The 22,642-nt window shown below is 44.9% G+C and overlaps 1 pseudogene; it reads left to right on the top strand.

Moving 5' to 3' along the window:
• Nucleotides 1-1,859: 1,859 nt before the first annotated feature.
• On the top strand, nt 1,860-22,397 carry LOC116972913 (annotated as a pseudogene).
• The last annotated feature ends 245 nt before the right edge of the window (nt 22,398-22,642 follow it).

Genomic DNA, 22,642 nt, shown 5'->3' with positions numbered 1-22,642 from the left:
TAAGGAAGTAGCCCCAGAAATAGTGGATGCATTAGTGATAATTTTTCAAAACTCTTTAGATTCTGGAGTAGTTCTTGAGGATTGGAGGGTAGCTAATGTAACACCACTTTTTAAAAAGGGAGGGAGAGAGAAAACGGGGAATTACAGACCAGTTAGTCTAACGTCGGTAGTGGGGAAACTGCTAGAATCAGTTATTAAAGATGGGATAGCAGCACATTTGGAAAGTGGTGAAATCATTGGACAAAGTCAGCATGGATTTATGAAGGGTAAATCATGTCTGACGAATCTTATAGAATTTTTCGAGGATGTAACTAGTAGAGTGGATAAGGGAGAACCAGTGGATGTGATATATCTGGACTTTCAGAAGGCTTTCGACAAGGTCCCACATAAGAGATTAGTATACAAACTTAAAGCACACGGTATTGTGGGTTCAGTATTGATGTGGATAGAGAACTGGCTGGCAGACAGGAAGCAAAGAGTAGGAGTAAACGGGTCCTTTTCACAATGGCAGGCAGTGACTAGTGGGGTACCACAAGGCTCAGTTCTGGGACCCCAGCTATTTACGATATATATTAATGATTTGGACGAGGGAATTGAATGCAACATCTCCAAGTTTGCGGATGACACGAAGCTGGGGGGCAGTGTTAGCTGTGAGGAGGACGCTAGGGGGCTGCAAGGTGACTTGGATAGGCTGGGTGAGTGGGCAAATGCATGGCAGATGCAGTATAATGTGGATAAATGTGAGGTTATCCACTTTGGTGGCAAAAACAGGAAAGTAGATTATTATCTGAATGGTGGCCGATTAGGAAAGGGGGAGATGCAACGAGACCTGGGTGTCATGGTACACCAGTCATTAAAAGTAGGCATGCAGGTGCAGCAGGCAGTGAAGAAGGCAAATGGTATGTTAGCATTCGTAGCAAAAGGATTTGAGTATAGGAGCAGGGAGGTTCTACTGCAGTTGTACAGGGTCTTGGTGAGACCACACCTGGAGTATTGCGTACAGTTTTGGTCTCCTAATCTGAGGAAAGACATTCTTGCCATAGAGGGAGTACAGAGAAGGTTCACCAGACTGATTCCTGGGATGTCAGGACTTTCATATGAAGAAAGACTGGATAGACTCAGTTTGTACTCGCTAGAATTTAGAAGATTGAGGGGGGATCTTATAGAAACGTACAAAATTCTTAAGGGGTTGGACAGGCTAGATGCAGGAAAATTGTTCCCGATGTTGGGGAAGTCCAGAACAAGGGGTCACAGTTTAAGGATAAAGGGGAAATCTTTTAGGACCGAGATGAGGAAATCTTTTTTCACACAGAGAGTGGTGAATCTGTGGAATTCTCTCCCGCAGAAGGTAGTTGAGGCCAGTTCATTGGCTATATTTAAGAGGGAGTTAGATGTGGCCCTTGTGGCCAAAGGGATCAGGGGGTATGGAGAGAAGGCAGGATACAGGATACTGAGTTGGATGATCAGCCATGATCATATTGAATGGCGGTGCAGGCTCGAAGGGCCGAATGGCCTACTCCTGCACCTATTTTCTATGTTTCTATGTTTCTATGTTTGTTTGTTTATGATTTGATCTATTGAGTACTGTGTTGCAAACCTGTTGTGCTGCTGCTGCCAGTAAGAATGTCCTTGTTCCGTTCTAATACATATGACAAGAAAACACTTCAATCTTGAATAATAATATTCTAATCACGTTGCTAAAATTCTGTGATTGAAACTAAAATTTGAAATTTTTAGTCTTGATGATTATAAATGCTGTAAAACAATTTGAAATTTTTAAAAATTGAATTTGCTGTTTTCCATAATTTGCGCAATTTTCAATTTCCGGAGCAAAGTCAGTGTGGATCAGACACCCAGCTCCGAAGAATCATTCCACACTACAGCAGGAAGTAAAAATGCCGAAGACTGAATGGATCCACAAGCTGATGCAGTATGGCTATCAGACTCATAGTTTCACCCTTGAAGAAAGAACAGAGGGTACAGTACTGATGAAAATGATTAAATGGCCAAAGCCTCCCGATCCCAGTGTGCCCTTTAGGAAAAGCAGCGACCCATTGCATACTTGCTTTATCATTTTAAATCCTGAGAAGACTTTCGACGTTGGAGATCAATTGCAGGTGACGCTGCGAATGTTTGACTTTGACGGAAATCCAAAACAATATGGAGGTGACTATCTGCAAGCGCGGATTCACACCCCAGAGGTAAAGGCTGGTTCAGCAGGGACAGTTATAGATAACCAAAATGGATTTTATTACATTAATTTTACTTTATCCTGGCCGGGAAAAGTCCACGTGTCTGTTTCCCTAGTTCATCCCAGTGAAGGGATCAAAGTACTAAAACGGCTGCGTGAAGAACGACCAGATAGAATTTATATGAAAAGCACTTTCAAGGCTGGAGCAATTTCAAAGACTACTGTTTGCAATCTGTTTTTAACTCCAACTAAACCACTATGTAACTTTACTGATCTCAGGACAGGAGAGCCTTGGTTCTGTTACAAACCAGAAAATCTTCCGTGTTCTACTCGAATCAATCATGCTGGAGGTGGATATTTGACAGATATTTTAATTGGAGAAGAGAGGCTGTTTATCCAAAGGTATTCCACCTACATTTTATCTTTTATATTTTGATATTTCCATTTAGTGTTTTCTGTTTTTATTTCAGATATCTAGCATCTGCAGCTTTTTGCTTTTAAGTTACAATTCATTTTGGTTCTTTATTTATGGAATTCTTAGTGATTTATAGTATTTATTAACTTATTAATAAAAATTTAGGTAGTCCAGTTTCCTCTCGTATCCCATGTACACGCTGGTTGATAGGTCAGTTGCTTATTATTAAAGCTGCCTTAAAACACATAAAGGGGGATAAATCCCTGGAGCCTGACGGAGTGTATCCTAGAACATTGTGGGATGGGAGGAAATAAATTGCAGGGGTTCGGGCAGAGATATTTAATTCATCGTTAACCATAGGTAAGGTATCGGAGGACAGAGGGTGGCTAAAGTTGTGCCTTTATTTAAGGAGAGGATAGGCTAGGGAATTATAGCCTGGCGAGCCCAACATCAGTGGTGGGAAAGTAACTGAAGGGAATTCTGAGAGATTGGATCCACCAGCATTCGGAAAGTCATGGACTGATTTATGGATAGCCAGCATGGATTTATGCATGGGAAATCGCATCTCCTAAATTTGATTGAGTTTTTTCAAGAGGTGGCAGAGGATTGAAGAGGACAGGTTAGTAGACATTGACTGCAGGGTATTTAGTGAGGTCTTTGATAAGCTCCCACATGGTAGGCTGGTCTTGAAGGTTAGATCACATCGGATCCAGGGTGAGCTAGCAAAATTGAATACAAAATTGGCTTGGTGGTAGAAGTCAGAGAGTGATAGTGGAGAGTTGTTGATCAAATTAGCGGCCTGTGACCAGCGGTATGCCACAGGGATCTGTTGTTTCTCAACTATATGATTTGACTGAACGTGTAGGTGGCTTGGTTACTAAGATTATGGATGAGACCAACATTTTTGGTATAGTGAAGTGAAGAAGGTTATCTAAGATTACAACAGGATCTGTATTAGCTTGGGCTGGGGACTGACAGATGGAATTTAAGTCAGACAAGTGCTAAGTATCTCACCCTGGAAAAAAGATTCTGATAATCTGGCCTATCATTATCTCTCATAAATTAACATAATTCTATATTTTTCTTGCGTATGGCGTGCACAGCCTAAAGTTGTAAGACAAACTGTTCTGTTTGATCTGTTTAAGCATGCCGCGTTGATTGCATTCGTTGAAACAGGGTGCACCGCGTGAAGGTTGCAATCTCCCACCCCGACATAATTCTCTCAGGTAGCCCGTCAGCTTCTGACATTCCAGAGAAAACAATCCAAATTTGTCCAACCTCTTCTTATAACCAATGGTCTTTATATTTAAATGATATTGTTTATTTTTATTTATGCTACCAATGTGATGATATTATAATGAATGCTTCATGGGTTCAGGGAAAATGTATTTTTATTTTGTCTGTTTATCGTTTTTCTCTACTCTCTATTTGGAGGGTACTTTTTACATGCAGAGGTTCTGATCCATCCTGATAACATTGGTCTTATTACACATTTGTTACCTTGCACAACCATCTTGTAATTTGTCTTTAATTTTCTAAATGTTTCCTCAGTTGAACCCCCACTACCTTGGTCCACTCCTTGAAGTATTTTATTTTCCAGCACAAAGTTAAGTAAGCCTATCCATATTGAACTGGTTCCTTCTCCCTAGGTGTCTACAGAAATTAATATGCAGCCTGCATTGGCCCCACAGTGGCACACAAGCCATGGATCTATCTGATGTGTTCACAAACAGAAGTAATCTCCATGGAGAGCAATGTCCAAACAAGGCCACATTGTTGCTCCAAAACGTTTCATAGTCTTTCTCACCACAATGTTGCACCTTATCACCAACAGATATCCAGTTGGAATGCAGCAAATCTATTCTTTGCAGGGATAGGTTTATACTGGCAAACCCTTTTGACTGTAAATCACAGCCTTACTTTATTAACTTTGTTGTTTGATCCCTCTGTCAAAGCAGGGAAGTTATACTGAGCACTGCTTGAGGCTGACTTGCAGAGTTTACGCTAACTCATCCAGCTTACCCTAACTAACAAGTTCTCTGCAACTCCTTTTTGTTGTTAAGACATCTGCATTGTAATGATGAGATGATCACTTGACATGCCCATCCAAGGATGCTGACTGACTGAAACCTCTGCAACGTGGGGGCTCAATTGATGTGGTGACAAAGAAGGCACTGACACAACTCAATCTTTATTAATATTCATATCAGTTTTAAATGAGTTAAACTATTATAAAGATAGTTAGATCTAGCTCTTAGGGCTAAAGGAATCAAGAGATATGGGGAAAAAACAGCAAAAGGGTACTGATTTTAGATGAGCAGCCATGATCATATTGAATGGTGGTGCTGGCTCGAAGGACCGAATGGTCTACTCCTGCACCTATTTTCTATGTTCTATGTTTCTAAATTTACAGGCATTTAACTAAACCATTCAACAAGAGCTTTGTAACTCTTAATCACCTAATTTACTGATATACTTTTCCCATCTTGCTGCCCAATAATTGAAACAACACTTGGACTTGGATTCCAGATGTAAGATTAACTGGTTGGGATTACTTCAATGGGTTGTAATCTTCTCTGAGTTAAGATGTCAGGGTTCGCCTTCTGTGTCAGTTGTCCTTGAGTAATATCACTCACTCTTGGTGTACTTGATGTTTCTTTGATGTTTTCACATCAATCTTCTAGAAGGCTGGGGGTCCTCAAATCCCAAATGAGACAATTGGAAATTGGAGCTTGGATTTGATTGCTCCTGACAATATTCTCACATGGGTATCATAACTAAGTCTTCCTACGTTGCTATTTCATCGTTTTAAACTGTACATCTGGTTATTTCTTATTGCCATAGTGATAAAGCCCTTTTTCCTGAGTTTGATGCCTTCGTTACTATCGGATTTTCTTGCCTTAAGCACTGTTGTGCTTTCACTTCATTTTGCCTCTGAGCCTGGAAACCCTGTGAGAATGATGAGAAGATAGACTGTTACTTGCTTCTGCTTTTCCTTCTATCATGAAGATCTGATTACAGTTTGTCCCACATAGTTTAATCGCCATCGATGGCCTTTTGCAACAGTTCCTGATTCTCTATTCTGTGTCAATATTCTTCCAGTTAAATTGTTGTTAATTATTTTAGTCTTCTCGGTAAACTTTATAGATCATGAGGCAAGCATGTGTGAAGTAATCAAATGGAAAATGATAGTAAGATTAAACGAGAACTTACCAGTTTGAAGTTTGAACTTTATTTTATGAGGAGTTACGTTGAGGGATTATGTGAAGAACCCGCCAGCCCGCATGCGCATCAATCTTCAAAGCAGCGGTGTGAAATCACAGATGATAATTGGTGAACTAATATAGTAAGATTAGAGAACTAGCATACCAGCTGACCTTTATGATAGAGGGTTGGGAGTGGAGGGCACGTAATCCCTCAACGTAACTCCTCATAAAATAAAGAACAAACTTCAAACTGGTAAGTTCTCGTTTAATCTTACTATTTTACTTCGGAGTCACGTGAGTGACTACGTGAAGATTTCAAAGCTCTGTGATTTCATGCCGTGGAACAAGTCCATGCGTCACACACTGTAATAACTGACCGAGGAGGAGTAACTGTAAAATGCACTCAGACATGACATAGTTATTTGAACATGCTGATGCTTTATTAACAAAAATAATAATGACCCCTTACATTCGGGGCAAATTATAAGACAGAGTTTAGAATTGAGTCAGCAAATAACCCAGGCTTGTCTATGGGTTTATTATAATATGTTTGAAAAGTTCTTTCACTAGACTATCCTGCTGTCGCAAGGATGTGGTCCATGGGAACTTCCAAAATCTTTGCAGCTCTGGTGGAATGAGATTTAAAAACATCAGTATCCACACCTGCCAAAGCCAAAACCTGTCTTAGCCACCTAGAGATGGTCTGCCCAGACACCCTTTTGTGAGGTTTTTTATGACTGACAAATAAAGCCATTTCAGAGTCTCTAAGGTTTTTTGTGATCCTGACATATTGAAGTCAATGGGTGACTATGTATAAACGACGGACCATGGGATAGGCTACAAATTCCAATCTTTGCCCAGACGTCCCTGGTCTGTCCTATTTAATTAATTCAAATATGTAGAACGTTATTTTATCGGTAGTTATGGTCATAGTGTCCAGCCGTAACTTATGCAGCGACTGGACTCGTTGAGCCAAGATCAGTGCCATAAGCATGACTACTTTATACGTTAGCCTGGTCAGAGACAGGGATGTAGCAGCAGCCCATCCCCTAAGCAATGTCAGGACAGTGCTAACATCCCAAACGTGGGAGTACCTAGACCTGGGGGGATTGGTATTGAAAATACCCTTCATAAGCCACGATACAAGAGGGTGAGACCCGACAGCGTGGTGTCTAGACGCTCGCCACAAGTAGGATGACAGTGCACTTCTGGCACAGTTAATGGCACTGTAGGACAGACCTTCATCAAAAGTACAGACCGGTCAAGATTTCTAATACATCAGTCACGCAAGGCATATTTTACGTTATGTCAGTTCGTTCACAGAACGTCTCCCATTTTCTGATATAGGAGATATATTGGTTTTTGGTGGAATCTCTCCATGCCGCTGTGATCATATCCACGGTTTGATCCGCTAGTCCAAGTCCCAAAAACGATCTCCTCAGATTCTGCAAATGAACAAATTTGACCAGTCATGGCACGGGTGACTCTCACCTGTCACAGGATGAACCAACAAACTATAGTATTTGGGATTGGCCATGCAGGGTTCTGATACCATACCCAGAACCACAGGGAACCATGGTTGAGGAGGCCAGTTGGGTACTGCCAAAATACCCGAAGCGGAGTCTTTTTGGATTTTTTGCAAGACCTGACTGATGAGGCAGAAGGGAGGAAATGCATAGAAAAACAGTCCTCCCCAATGCAGCGAGAATGCATACATCACCACTGCCCCAGGATCTGGCTGCCAAGCAACATATGTTGGCAATTGGTGATTGAGCCTGGATGCAAACAGGTCGATATCCGGCTACAATGTCGGTAAACACTTTGTGGTCCAACATCCATTCGGTGTTGTCATTAAATAGTCGTGACCTGGTGTCTGCCACTGTATTAAGTTTACTGGAAGGTAAGTAGCTGATACCCAAATATTTTTCTTGATGCACCAGTGCCAAATAAGTTTAGCCAAATAATCACAGGATATTGACTTAATTCCACCCATGTGATTAATATAAGCCACCTGTTGTTGACCTGAAGTTGGACATGCAAATGGTGCATGTCTGTGCAGTAGCTCTTAGGCCATAGAACACACCCAACAATTCTAAATAATTAATACCATGTGATTGAAGCAACGAGGATTCATGCATATCCCATCTGCCACCACAACTAGAGATGGTATCAGTAGCACCCCAACCTAGAGCGCTAGCATCAGTCTGTAAAACAACTGAAGGACTACTGACTACATTGGTATTAGAACAATGCCGAATGTTTGATATCCACCATTGCAATTCAGAAATAGCACTGGCTGGTAACCGCATAGGTCTGTCAAAGTGACCAGCACGAATTGTGAGTGCTTGTACCTTTGCCCTCTGTAAATTTTGATAATGTAAAGGTCCAAACTGTGGCTGGAAATGCTGCCACTAGCTTGGCAATGACACTAGATACTTGTTGAATTGAGAGTTGCTTAACGGCAATAAGGCTGTAACAGGCCTCTACTAATTCTGTGGCCTTGCCCCCAGGCAGAGTCACAGACATGTGAAGAAAGTTAACAGTAAATCCTAAATAATCCATAACCGTGGAAGGTATCAATTTGGATTTATCTGGATGGATAAGAAACCCCAATTTTTCCAATAACAGTTTGGTGGCCGCAAAAGCTATTTTAGCTGATTCCATAGTTTTCCCAATAATTAAGATATCATCCAGATATGCCACGCCAATATATTTCTGCGCCCTAAGAAGCGCAAGTGCTGGTTTTAAGATTTTGATAAACAATCTGGGGGCTGATGTTAACTCATTAGGCAAAGCATTAAACTGCCACAGTTGCCCTATCCAGTTAAATTTCAAATACCTACGGTGATCCTTGTGTATGGGTACTGAATAGTACGCATCTTTGAGATCGATGCAAGCCATAAAGTAACCTTTGGAAATCATATGCTTGGCAGTAACAAATGTTTCCATTTTAAAGTGTTTGTACTGCACAAAAGTATTAAGCTGTGTTAAATCAATGATGATGCGGCAACCGCCATCTTTCTTTTCCCTTGTAAATATATTAGATACAAATTCACGAGAGGTATGCCGGGATTTCTCATTTATCCCTTTCGAATATAACCTCAAAAATTCTGTATGCACATGTAAATGTTCTTGCTGTGAAAGCACAAACGTCCGTTTAGGTGCATGCTGTGTGGGTGGAAAAGAATTGTGAAGGAACTCAATTTTATAACCTTGAATACTGTGCAGTATAAAAGGGTCAGACGTTATTGAACTCCATGCACTCAAAAACAAGCGTAACCTACCACCAACTTGTGAATCATTTTCACCCCCTAAGTCCCGGAAGAAGCTAGACCCACCTACCTCCATGGTTACCAATGGGTTAGTATTTACTTCTTCCGTACCGAGTCCTGGGGGGTAGGGGTGCTGGGATGTGGGGTTGGCGCATTTTCCAAGTAGGCCGTTCTGGGCCTTGGCCTAAAAAAGACCTTTGTCCAGAGTACACGGGCTTCGAGCTTTCACCAGCTTCCGGGTATCGTTCCTGCTGGTGGATGCATAGGGTTGCTGTCGCCGAGGTTGGGAGGTCTTGCCGGTTGACGGTCCCTTTATCAGCCCAACAGCCTTGACCTGTTTTGACAGGTTCTCCCCGAATAGTAGACTTGGCGGCTGGGTGTTGCTGGTTCTGCATAACCCCGCAAATTTAGGGTTCAAGGCCGGTCTGATGGCACTTTTCCTAAAGCGGTTGATCTCGTACCGAGCACTGCATAACAGTGCCAGGGCATCCTCCTGTACATCTGATAGAGATGTTCTATCTATAGACCTGACAAACGCCGTAAGTGGCGGAAGTGGCTGCGCTGGGAACGGCTGCGGCTCGCCTGCAGTCCGTTTGTCTTTACTTTTTTGTGGTGTTCTTTTTCGTTTTGTGTAGTTACGTTTTTGTTTTTTAAGTTGTGTTTATGTGGGGGGGGGGGGGGTGGGGGGTTGAAACGAGGCTTGCTGTCTCTCCCTTCGGGGGAATACGACTTTTTGTCGTATCCCCCTTCTCTGCCTCCGTCTGCGCTGAGGCCTAATGGCGGAGCTGGCGACCTCGAGGCTCCGGAGGCAGAGCCAGTCAGGACTTGCCCTGGGCTCGCTCCCGTGAGGGCGGCCCAGCTCGGGGCTGGAACTGCGCTCTCGTGAGGACGGCCTGGCGAGGGACTGAGACTCTCCCGTGAGGGGCTGTGGCACTCCCGTCGGAGTGGCTCAGCCCGAGGGAGGAACGGCACTCCCGTCGGAGTGGCCCAGCCCGAGGGAGGAACGGCATTCACGTCGGAGTGGCCCAGCCCGAGGGAGGTTCCGCGCTCCCGTCGGAGCGGCCCAGCTCGAGGGAGGAACGGCACTCACGTGAGGGCGATCCGGCTCGGGGCTGGATCGGTGCTCCGGTGGCTGGGACGGCTTTCTGGCGTCGGTGACCTGAGTCCGGGATTAAGCCGCGGGCCAGCGGCTGTGTCCACTGGACTAGAGAGCGGCAGCTTCGACCACCCCGGGCCGCGGTGTTTGAGCCGGCCCGTTGCGGGGTTCGGTGAACCGCGGGACTGTTTGTTACATCGCCCGGTGGGGAATCGCCTCAGCGCAGAGGGAGAAGAGGAGGGAAGAGACTGCAGCCCTAAGATTTTTGCCTCCACCACAGTGTGGTGCTTGGAGGACTCACTGTGGTGGATGTTAATTTGTGTTTATTGTTGTTACTATTGTATGATTGTATGTATGACTGCAGGCATGAAATTTCGTTCAGACCGTAAGGCCTGAATGACAATAAAGGCATTCAATTCAATTCAATTCAATTCAATGCGCGATGCCAGCAACTTGAGGACCTTTTGGATTTTCACATCTTGGGCTCTGATGCCGCCACTAATGTGTCCCCAAATTGAATTGTTCACCACAGGAACATTTAGGGAAGCACAGTTCACAGGTGCCGCGTACTTGGCAGCTGTATCTGTCATGACTTGCTCTTGCAGCTGGTGGGATATGAAGTAATCGATACTGGCCGGCAGCTGTTCTTGTAAAGGTTCGCCAGACAACGAGGGTATTGCGAATTTGGAAATCAACAGCGATAATTTCTGAGCTTCATGCACCCCCAGCACACTGGACGTACCTTCAGCCAAATCCCCGACTTCAGAGTAAGCCCAGTACCGACCCCGTATACTCCCCTCCGAGGAGAGGGAGATACTGTGCAGCCCTGTACCAGGTGCTGACATGGGTGTCCGAGGAGACCCACGGTGACAAAGCTCTGCTGGAGCATGTCACATTAGAGCATCTGCTCCATCAAACGCTCCATGCGAGACATACGCCCTAGGGCGCTGTCCATCGCAGGAGGTGCATCTTCCCAACCCGATTCATCGGAATCCACGTTCCTATCCGACTTACGCTTGGCTTTACCCCCTTTTTGGGGAACCACTGCGGATGTTAGAGGGACCAAGTCGGAGGTTGCTGGCTCCGCTGCCAGCGACCCGGGAGGTGAATTCGGCCGCTGCTGACTGCCCGTACTTCCGTGTCTGTAGCCTGTTTCGCGGTCCATTTGGGCTTGACCCTCGATTTGTCCATACTACTGGAACACACCGTTCTGCAAAGCAATTTCCAGAACAAGAAACAACCTCAGAATAGATAAGAACTTACCTGCGGGTCTTTTTTTAACTTACCGCTGGAGCCACCTGCCAGCCGTCCAGTTGCTGCGCCATATGATAGATGATATGATGCGCATGCGGGCTGGCGGGTTCTTCACATAGTCACTCACGTGACTCCAAAGTAAAATGTCCAGTCTATGTTTCATGTTTGAGACCCTGCATCAGTTTCAATCTGAGACGACTATCCCTTTGGCTCCACAGATGCTGCTTGACCTGCTGAGTTCTTCCAGCAGTTTATTTTTTTGTTCCAAATTCCGGCATCTACCATCGCTTGTGACTACCCTCTGTTCTGGAATGATTATTTTCAACAATTGTCTCACAATAACTTGCTTTGTAGAAGTTTAGTTGCTAGCCATGTGGCTACAATAAAGACATACAGCTGCTCATGCTTAACTACATTAAACTCCATTAGCAAGCCCTGGGCACATTTGCTCAGCTGATCAACACCCTGCCATAGTTCTTGATAATCATCTTCATTGTTTATGAAACTATCTATTTCAGTATCATTTGAAAACTCGCTTATCCACATCCAAATCTCAAGCAGATGACAAACAGCGATGGACCCCATACTGATAGAAACATAGAAACATAGAAATTAGGTGCAGGAGTAGGCCATTCGGCCCTTTGAGCCTGCACCGCCATTCAATATGATCATAGCTGATCATCCAACTCAGTATCCCGTACCTGCCTTCTCTCCATACCCTCTGATCCCCTTAGCCACAAGGGCCACATCTAACTCCCTCTTAAATATAGCCAATGAACTGGCCTCAACTACCCTCTGTGGCAGAGAGTTCCAGAGATTCACCACTCTCTGTGTGAAAAAAGTTTTTCTCATCTTGGTTTTAAAGGATTTCCCCCTTATCCTTAAGCTGTGACCCCTTGTCCTGGAGATCCCTGAGGCACACCACTATTCACTGACCACCAGTCCAAAAAGCAACCTTCTACCACCATCTTCTTACTACCATGAAGCCAATTTTGTTTCCAGTTAGCTATCTCTCCCTGGATCCCGAGCAGTCTACTCTTCCAGAGCAGACGACCATTGGTTAACCTGCTACCAAGGCCTTGATATTGTCTATATAGTCTACATCTACAACCCTGCCCTCATTAACATTCATAGTTGCTTCTTCAAAAAATGAATCAAATTCAGTTGTTTCCATGGAACATGAGACTGAGGGGTGATTTATTTGAGATGGATTAAATTATGAAGGCCCTGGATGATGAAATAGAAAGAGACTCTTTTCTTAGCAGACCATAAAAATGTAAATGAGTTACTGGAACAATGACTGGATATGAGAAGTTTTGTCACCCTCATGTGCATGAAAAGCTATGACCTGCCAGGCTTCGGACCTTGTTCTAGAAAACGAGTTTTGCTTGAATTGTGAATAATCTCTGATTATCCTCTAACCTGATGTTTTAGTTGTTAGTTACAGAGTCTGATATTTTAAGAAAATCAATTGTTACCCGTAGAATAAAGTAATTTAACGTAGATCAATTTGGATTTAGATGGATTTGCTAAATGACAGGTTCCATACTATTCAGAAGATGACATTTGAAGCTAATATTGTAGAAGCTATGTTAATTACGATGTGCTAGGTTGGATAAGTAGATTATTTGATGACTTTCATGGACTGTCCCTTGTATGCATTTTATATTGACACAGTGACTTAATGAATGGTATTAACATTTGCAGTAAAGTCAACGTCAACAAGCCCATATTACCCTGTGCCATGGGTTATATAATCGTAGAGCCATCACCTCAACCAAGTAAGATCATTTTCAATCATGTCTAAAAAAAATTATAGTCTAGTGTATTGGAGGAAATAATAATAGAATAATGAAGCAGTTCCTCGCAGAATAAATATGCAGACCTTAAAAACAAAATATAACTTTACAGCACATGTAGTTCTTTCTTGAATTTGAAGAACATTTATGTTATAATTTATTCAGCAAAATGTAGTATTTTCCAGGGCTAGTATTGATTCAATATTATGCACCTGTCACTTCTCAACCAATACAATCCATTTATTCTTATAGGAGATATGGTTGCCAATTGTATTTTTATCATTTTAATAGATGGTTGAAAATATAATCTAAGATAAAACTGCATTTTTCTGGGACTGAACCCTCTTTCCTGGTGTGGATCATCAGTAGTGGAGGCAGATCATCACCCAAAATACATCTAGTCAGTGCAGCTCTTCCATTGAGTTCACCGAGCCACATCTCAACAGCAACTGTACCAATAAATGAAGGTGTTAACGTTTTGAACAGAAAAGGTATGGGCTTGAAGTACTATTGGTTAACTTGCTACTAATCACTTGGGTGATATGAAATTTTAAATTAGCAATTCTGTGACCTCCTGGCAGTTCATTCCAGAGTGAAAAATATGCCTCTGAGATCTTTCTTACCCTTTGCTCTCTAACTTTAGAATCCTCTAAGTTGGGATAAATACTGGGTGTTCACTTTATTGCTGCCTCTCATAATTTGATATAATTTATCTGTAGTAACTCCATCTGCACCATTTTACAAGGTTCTACTATTTACTGTGCAAGTCCAACCCTGGTTGACAGACCAAAATGCAATGTATCACACTTATCACAGTTAAATTCCATTGGCCAGTCCTTAGCTCACCTCCACAACTGAGCTATTCTGTTATGTACTTCAATATTACTGTGAGGTTTGAGAGAGCATAGGGTAAGAAGGATCTCGGGCATCATTTTCACTCTTGAATGAGCTGCCAGATAAGGCTACAGAAGAAGATACAATTGCTACTTTAATAAGATAGAAATTGATAGGAACAGTTACAGGCTAAATGTGGGCAAATGGGACTAGCTCAGAATCGCAGAATGATCAACATGGACAAAGTAGTCCGAAGAATCTGTTTCCATGCTCTATAGCTCTGTGATTCAGTAGAATATGGAGAAAATGAGCTCTGTTGTGTAAGTATTACTCACTGTCCACCATATCAGCAATTTGGGTATAAATTTACTAACAATGTTAACTAACAGCAGTGGATCCACACTGACCCCGGCCATACACAACTGGTCACAGGCCTTCAACCTGAAAAACAACCTCCACAACTACCCTTTCTATCTCCACTGACCTCCTTACCCCTCCTCCACACTGCTTCCTCTCCCAGTTTGACCTGGTCACCCCTACTGAAATCTCCAAACTCATTAGCTCTTCCAAACCCACTACCTGCTCCCTCGACCCTCTCCCCACTCCCCTGCTGAATCCTGCCTCCCCGTTCTCTGCCCCTACCTCATTAATCTCTTCAATTCCTCATTGTCCCAAGGAATTGTCCCCTCTGCTTTCAAAACTGCTGCTGTCAAACCAATCTTAAAGAAACCTGGTTTTGATCCCTCCTCTCTCATTAACTACCGCCCAATCTCAAACCTCCCCTTTCTTTCAAAAACCCTGGAGCGTATCATCGCGTCACAACTTCATTCCCACCTCCTCGCGTATAACCTATTCGAACCCCTCCAATCTGGATTTCGCCCCCTCCATAGCACAGAAACTGCTCTCCTCAAAGTCCTCAACGACCTCCTCACCTCTGCTGACACTCAACATCCTCATCCTCCTCGACCTGAGTGCGGCCTTCGATACCGTGAACCATAACATCCTGCTTACCAGACTTAAAGACCTTGGCATTGAAGGTTCTGCACTCAGCTGGCTCCGTTCCTACCTTTCCAACCGATCCCACTTCATCTCTCTCCATAACCACACCTCTGCTACAGCCACTGTCACTCAAGGCGTTCCCCAAGGCTCTGTTCTCGGTCCCCTCCTCTTCATCATCTACATCCTCCCCCTTGGTCATGTACTCCGTCACTTCAAACTGGACTTCCATTGCTATGCTGATGACACCCAGATCTATCTCAGCACCAAGTCCCCCCACCACCCCCCTCTCTCCCATATCAACTCCTGCCTGTCAGCCATCAAATCTTGGATGAAACTCAACTTCCTTAAATTAAACAGTAACAAAACAGAATTTCTCCTCATTGGCTCCAAATCAACACTTACCAAAATTAACAGCCCCACTCTCACTATTGACGGCACCACTGTCTCCCCATCTCCTCAGGCCCGCAACCTTGGTGTGATCTTTGACGCAACCCTCTCCCTTGAGCCTCACATCCGCCATGTTGTTAAAACATCATTTTTTCACCTCCGCAACATTGCCAAAATCAGACCCTCTCTCACACCCCCCGCTGCTGAAAAGACTCATCCATGCCTTCATCTCCTCCCGACTGGACTACTGTAACTCTCTTCTCTTTGGCATTAATTCCAGCAACATCAACCGACTCCAACTGGTCCAGAATGCAGCCGCCCGACTCATTACCCACACCAAATCCTGGCACCACATCACCCCAGTCCTCAAAGAACTTCACTGGCTTCCCATTTCCCACCGGATCATCTACAAAATCCTGGTCCTCACCTACAAAGCCCTCAACCACTTGGCCCCCCCTTATCTCACTGACCTCCTCTCCCCCTACCAACCCTCACGGTCCCTCAGATCCATTTCAGCCGGTCTCCTCTCCATTCTGATATCCAACCTCTGCACTTTTGGAGACAGAGCCTTCTCCAGGGCAGCTCCCAGGCTCTGGAACTCCCTCCCACAATTGATCGGAACTTCTGAGTCCCTCACCATCTTCAAGTCCCGCCTCAAGACCCATCTCTTCACCTCTGCAGACCCTTAGTCCCATGTCCCCCTCCCCTTTGCATCTCTGTCTTACTGCTCTATTTTGTTTTGTTCTTGACTCAACATGTAAAGCGACTTTGAGTCCTTGAAAAGCGCTATACAAATAAAATGTATTATTATTATTACCCTTTGTCATCCAAACCAATTTTGAATCCAATTTCTAGCCTACCTTGGAATCCATATGATCTGATCTTGCAAACAAGCTTACCAATGTGTGATCTTGTTAAAGGCTTTGCTAAAGTCCATAAAGAGAACATTCACTGCCCTGACATCATCAGTCGTATGTTGACATTGAAAAAAACCTGACAGATTCATGAGACACGATTTCCCGCAACCAAAGCCTTGCTGACTATTCTCACCAATTCTGTCCCCTAGAATCCCTTCCAACAACTCTCCCACCACTGGCAGCTGGCTCGCTGGCCTGCAGTTCCCTGATTTGTCCTAGAGCCTTTCCCAAATAATGGTGCAACATTAGCCACCCTCCCTGCTTTCAGAAATTCATTTCTGGCTAATGCATCTTAACAAAGATGGGCTGGTGCCAACGTAATTGACACAACATTGTTCACGTACTGCTCAGATTAGTTTACTTTGTACATTCTGTCCATGGAAATTATACCTAACCACTCAAAAATGTATTGATAGCCAAAGGCAAAATGTTTCTCTTTGTCCCCTTATTTTCAGCCACAGTTCTTGACAAATGCGTCCGGGGAAAACCAATGTCTACACCATCTGGCTTTTATTATAAGGACCAGTGGATGTCACTGACCTGCAATATTCATAGCTTCAACACTCCTGCAAAAGTTACCGAATGCCTTCGTAGGAAAAAAGTTCATATGTTTGGAGATTCCACTATGCGTCAATGGTTTGAATACTTGACTGCATTTGTTCCAGGTTAGTGTGATTTATCGAAGGTACACAAATTTGCTGGGGAAACTCAGCGGGTGCAGCAGCATCTATGGAGCGAAGGAAATAGGCGACGTTTCGGGCCAAAACCCTTCTTCAGACTGATGGGGGGTGGGGGGGAGAAGGAAGGAAAAGGGGAGGAGGAGGAGCCCGAGGGCGGGCGGATGGGATGGTGGGAGGAGACAGCTAGAGGGTTGAGGAAGGGGAGGAGACAGCAAGGACTAGCAAAATTGGGAGAATTCAATGTTAATGCCATCCGGACGCAAGGTCCCCAGACGGAATATGAGGTGCTGTTCCTCCAATTTCCGCTGTTGCTCACTCTGGCAATGGAGGAGACCCAGGACAGAGAGGTCGGATTGGGAATGGGAGGGGGAGTTGAAGTGCTGAGCCACCGGGAGGTCAGGTTGGTTATTGCGGACTGAGCGGAGGTGTTCGGCGAAACGATCGCCCAACCTCCGGTTAGTCTCCCCGATGTAAATCAGCTGACATCTAGAGCAGCGGATGCAGTAGATGAGGTTGGAGGAGATACAGGTGAACCTTTGTCGCACCTGGAACGACTGATTGGGTCCTTGAATGGAGTCGAGGGGGGAGGTGAAGGGACAGGTGTTGGATTTCTTGCGGTTGCAACGGAAAGTGCCCGGGGAGGGGGTGGTGCGGGAGGGAAGGGAAGAATTGACAAGGGAGTCGCGGAGGGAGCGGCCTTTGCGGAAGGCAGACATGGGGGGAGATGGGAAGATGTGGCGAGTGGTGGGGTCACGTTGGAGGTGGCGGAAATGGCGGAGGATTATGTGTTGTATTTGCCGGCTGGTGGGGTGAAAGGTGAGGACCAGAGGGACTCTGCCCTTGTTGTGAGTGCGGGGATGGGGAGAGAGAGCAGTGTTACGGGGTATGGATGAGACCCTGGTGTGAGCTTCATCTATGGTGCAGGAGGGGAATCCCCGTTCCCTGAAGCACGAGGACATTTCCGATGCCCTGGTGTGGAACGTCTCATCCTGGGAGCAAATGCGGCGTAGGCGGAGGAATTGGGAGTAGGGGATGGAGTCTTTACAGGGGGCAGGGTGGGAAGACGTGTAGTCCAGATAGCCATGTGAGTCAGTGGGTTTGAAATGTATGTCGGTCAGGAGTCTGTCCCCTGCGATGGAGATGGTGAGGTCAAGGAATGGTAGGGAAGTGTCGGAAATGGTCCAGGTGTATTGGAGTGCCGGATGGAAGTTGGTGGTGAAGTGGATGAAGTCAGTCAGTTGTGTGTAGGTGCAGGAGTTGGCCCCAAAGCAGTCGTCAATGTAACGGAGGTAGAGGTCGGGGATGGGGCCCTGGTATGTCTCGAACAAGGATTGTTCAACGTACCCGACAAAGATGCAGGCGTAGCTGGGGCCCATGCGTGTGCCCATAGCTACGCCTTGTGTTTGGAGGAAATGGGAGGAGTCAAATGTAAAGTTGTTGAGGGTGAGGACCAACTAAGCGGAGGAGAGTTTCAGTGGCTGGGCACTCTATACAGAATTGTCTGGCTTATTTGCCTATCCGTTTTATATCCAAGTACAAAACTGAAATAAGGAAAAGAGTTAAATGAGAAAGGAAATGAGAAATTTCAGCAATTGTGTGAGTAGCCAGTCTTAAATGTGGTACGAAAAGAGTGCAAGTGGATCAGTAATTGTAGACAATCATCTTACTGAAATAGTGTGGAACAGGGCGGAGATGGGTGTAGAAGTGATTTAGAGAAATGCAATGCCAAGGACCCTGACGCAATGGTGTAGAAAGTTATATGACCTCAGGAGCATAGTCAAGGTCAGATAGACAATAGACAATAGGTGCAGGAGTAGGCCATTCGGCCCTTCGAGTCAGTACCGCCATTCAATGTGATCATGGCTGATCATCCACAATCAGTACCCTGTTCCTGCCTTCTCCCCATATCCCCTGACTCCACTATCTTTAAGAGCCCTATCAAGCTCTCTCTTGAAAGTATCCAGAGAACCGGCCTCCACCGCCCTCTGAGGCAGAAAATTCCACAGACACAAGTGTTTCCTCATCTCCGTTCTAAATGCTTTACCCCTTATTCTTAAACTGTGGCCCTTGGTTCAGGACTCCCCCGACATCGGGAAAATGTTCCTGCCTCTCGCGTGTCCAAACCCTTAATAATCTTACATGTTTCAATAAGATATCCTTTCATCCTCTACCACAGAAGGTAGTTGAGGCCAGTTCATTGGCTATATTTAAGAGGGAGTTAGATGTGGCCCTTGTGGCTAAAGGGATCAGGGGGTATGGAGAGAAAGCAGGTACAGGATACTGAGTTGGATGATCAGCCATGATCATATTGAATGGCGGTGCAGGCTCGAAGGGCCAAATGGACTACTCCTGCACCTATTTGCTATGTTTCTATGTAACTCAGTGGGCCAGGCAGCATCTCTGGTGAAAAAGGGTGAGTGACCTACCGAGTGGGGAACCTTCTTCAGACTGAGAGTAGGGGTAGGTGTTATGAAGACCTGGAGCCAAGAAAAGACCAGGACCAATCAGGGCTGGCCACAGATGACCCTCAGACAGGGCGGTACCCTAGTAGGCCCATTGTTGGCTAGGGAAGGTGTGATCTCAAGAGGGAAGCAATGTGGAGACTGGGGAACTGGTTAAATGACTAGGTTGAGGAAGCAGGGGAGAGGGGAGTGGAGTGAAGTATAAGTTACTTAAAATTAGCAAATCAGATTCAGATCAGATCAGATTCAACTTTAATTGTCATTGTCAGTGTACAGTACAGAGACAACGAAATGCAGTTAGCATCTCCCTGGAAGAGCGACATAGAATATGATTTCAATAAATAATACTATTTACATGTATACAGACATAGTGTTTTTCCTGTGGGAGGAGTGTCCGGGGGGGGGGGTGATTGGCAGTCACCGAGGTACATTGTTGAGTAGTGTGACAGCCGCAGGGAAGAAGCTGTTCCTGGACCTGCTGGTCCGGCAACGGAGAGACCTGTAGCGCCTCCCGGAAGGTAGGAGGGTAAAGTCCATGGTTGGGGTGAGAGCAGTCCTTGGCGATGCTGAGCGCCCTCCGCAGACGACGCTTGCTTTGGACAGACTCAATGGAGGGGAGCGAGGAACCGGTGATGCGTTGGGCAATTTTCACCACCCTCTGCAGTGCTTTCCGGTCGGAGACAGAGCAGTTGCCATACCATACTGTGATACAGTTGGTAAGGATGCTCTCGATGGTGCAGTGGTAGAAGTTCACCAGGATCTGAGGAGACAGATGGACCTTCTTCAGTCTCCTCAGGAAGAGGAGACGCTGGTGAGCCTTCTTGACCAGAGTTGAGGTATTGTGGGTCCAAGAGAGGTCATCGGAGATGTTGACCCCCAGGAACCTGAAGCTGGAAACACGTTCCACCTCCGTCCCGTTGATGTGGATGGGGGTGTGCGTGCCGCCCCTAGACTTCCTGAAGCATTCATACCATTGGGATGTAAGCTACCCAAGTGAAATATGAGGTGCTGTTCCTCCAATTTGCGTGTGGCCTCACTCTGGCAATGGAGGAGGCCCAGGATGGAAAGGTCAGTGTGGGAATGGGAGGGGTGTTGAAATGGTTGGCAATCAGGATATCCTGTCGGTCTCAGTGTGTAAGTATTCAGCAAAATAAGTCTACGTTTCGTCAAGTATAACAAGCATGTTAAGTTGCCAAGTCTACGTTTGCTTTCACTGATGTACATTGGAGCCCACATTGGGAACACCAGATGTTAGAAGAAGTGAATGTGAACCTCCGTCTCAGATGAAAGGACTGTCGGGGTCCCTGGACAAAGCCAAGGTTGGAGGTGCAAGGACATTTGAGGAGATATATATTGGCTATAGGCAGTCGGGATCAAGCAAATCCCTCAGTGAGTATAAGAAGCGCAGGAGTATACTGAAATCAATTAGAAAGGCAAAAAGAGGACATGATCTGGCAGTCAAGGTAAAGGCAAATCCAAGATATTCTACAGGTGTATTAAGAGGAAAAGGGAGGCTAGAGAGAGAATAGGTCCACTTAGGTATTAACATAGCCATCTTTGTGTAGTGCCACAAGAGTTGAGGTAGGTATTAAATAAAAATGTCTAATCAGTTTATTTACTGAGGAGACGGTCATGGAAGCTAAGGAATTGGGACATAGATGTTGATGTCTTGGACCATATATGATTTATCAAAGAGAAGGTATTGATTTGTTTTAAAGCACTTAAAGGTGGATAATTCCCAATAGCCTGACCAAGTACATCCTCTATGGAGCCTAGGTGGAATATAGATGCCTCTGATGCAATGGCAGTGTTAGATGGGGAGCATAAAGATGGTTGCATAACTTTTTAGTTTGGTACTTCAAACGCTCAAGAACGAAGGAGGATGCAGTAAGTGGTGGACATTGTTTAGCCCATTACAGATACTGTCCTCCCCACCAATCCACTGTGAAAACTATCTCCCTTTGTTCAACCTTTACCTTGGGTGGCAGGTAAATTGACAGCTCCCTTTGGTGTGATGTTGTTTGGATTGAAGTGCCCATCCTAGTTTCTTCAATATTAACATTACCAATATTGTGACATCAATTTAAGTGTTCACGTATTTTTCTGTTTAGGTATTAGAAGGTTTGACCTTGGTAATCCAATAATGGCTGGCCCTCTGCGTGCCCTCGACATGCAAAACAACATCATGCTGGAATATGTTGCTCATGCCCGCCAATCTATTTCGTCCCCTTTTCAAGCCAGCATGTGTTCTACATTTCAAACAAACTGAATGAAATTGAAGGAGGGAAAAACACAGTTATTACCATTTGTATCTGTGCCCATTTCTGCATTTTCCCAGTGGAAGTGTACATCAGAAGGCTGCAGCATATTCGAAGATCGGTTCTACAGCTGCTTAGCAGGAATCCAGATACAGTGGTCGTTATAAAGACTGTTAATGTACGGGCCTTTGAAATAGATTCAATTCTTAACTACAGTGACTGGTACTCTTTTCAACTTGATTTAGTGTTGAGAAGGATGTTTGCCGGCATCAACGTAGCATTTGTGGATGCATGGGCAATGACCATAGCCCACTACCTGCCCCATAACCTACACCCTCTACAAATCATAATAAAGAATGAAATAGATGTGTTTCTTTCACACGTGTGCCCTTCCAATAAGTGGTAACGACATCTGCTTACCATGCATCACCACAATTACATTGCAAATCATAGATCTACCTGTCTAAAACTGAATGTAATTTTAAATATTTTGAACATTTTGATTTCTACGTTTTGAATTCATCTTTGTCACTGTATCTTTTGATTCGATTCTATTATTTTAATTAGTTATAATTCTTAACTATTACCTGACATTAATAATGTTAGCTTTGATATTAAATCTTTGTTTGTGTGGAATAAATTAATTTGGTGGGAAATTAAAGGAAAACCAGACTAAGTGGGACCCGTTGGGTCAGTCACACGGGAGCCTGGTCCCCAACGCAAACCATTCCCCAACGGGGGGTGGGGGTGTGTGGGGGTTGCAGGGGATGGGAGGTGTGGAGGAGTGGATGTGTGTGGGAGAGAGGGGGTATGGGGGAGGGGAGGGGGGTTGTGGGGGAGGCGGGGTGTGGGGAGGGGATGTGGGGGAGGGG

Source organism: Amblyraja radiata, chromosome 5 (genome assembly GCF_010909765.2).
Source record: "Amblyraja radiata isolate CabotCenter1 chromosome 5, sAmbRad1.1.pri, whole genome shotgun sequence".
Taxonomy (NCBI): domain Eukaryota; kingdom Metazoa; phylum Chordata; class Chondrichthyes; order Rajiformes; family Rajidae; genus Amblyraja; species Amblyraja radiata.
This window is presented reverse-complemented; position numbering and strand designations above follow the sequence as displayed.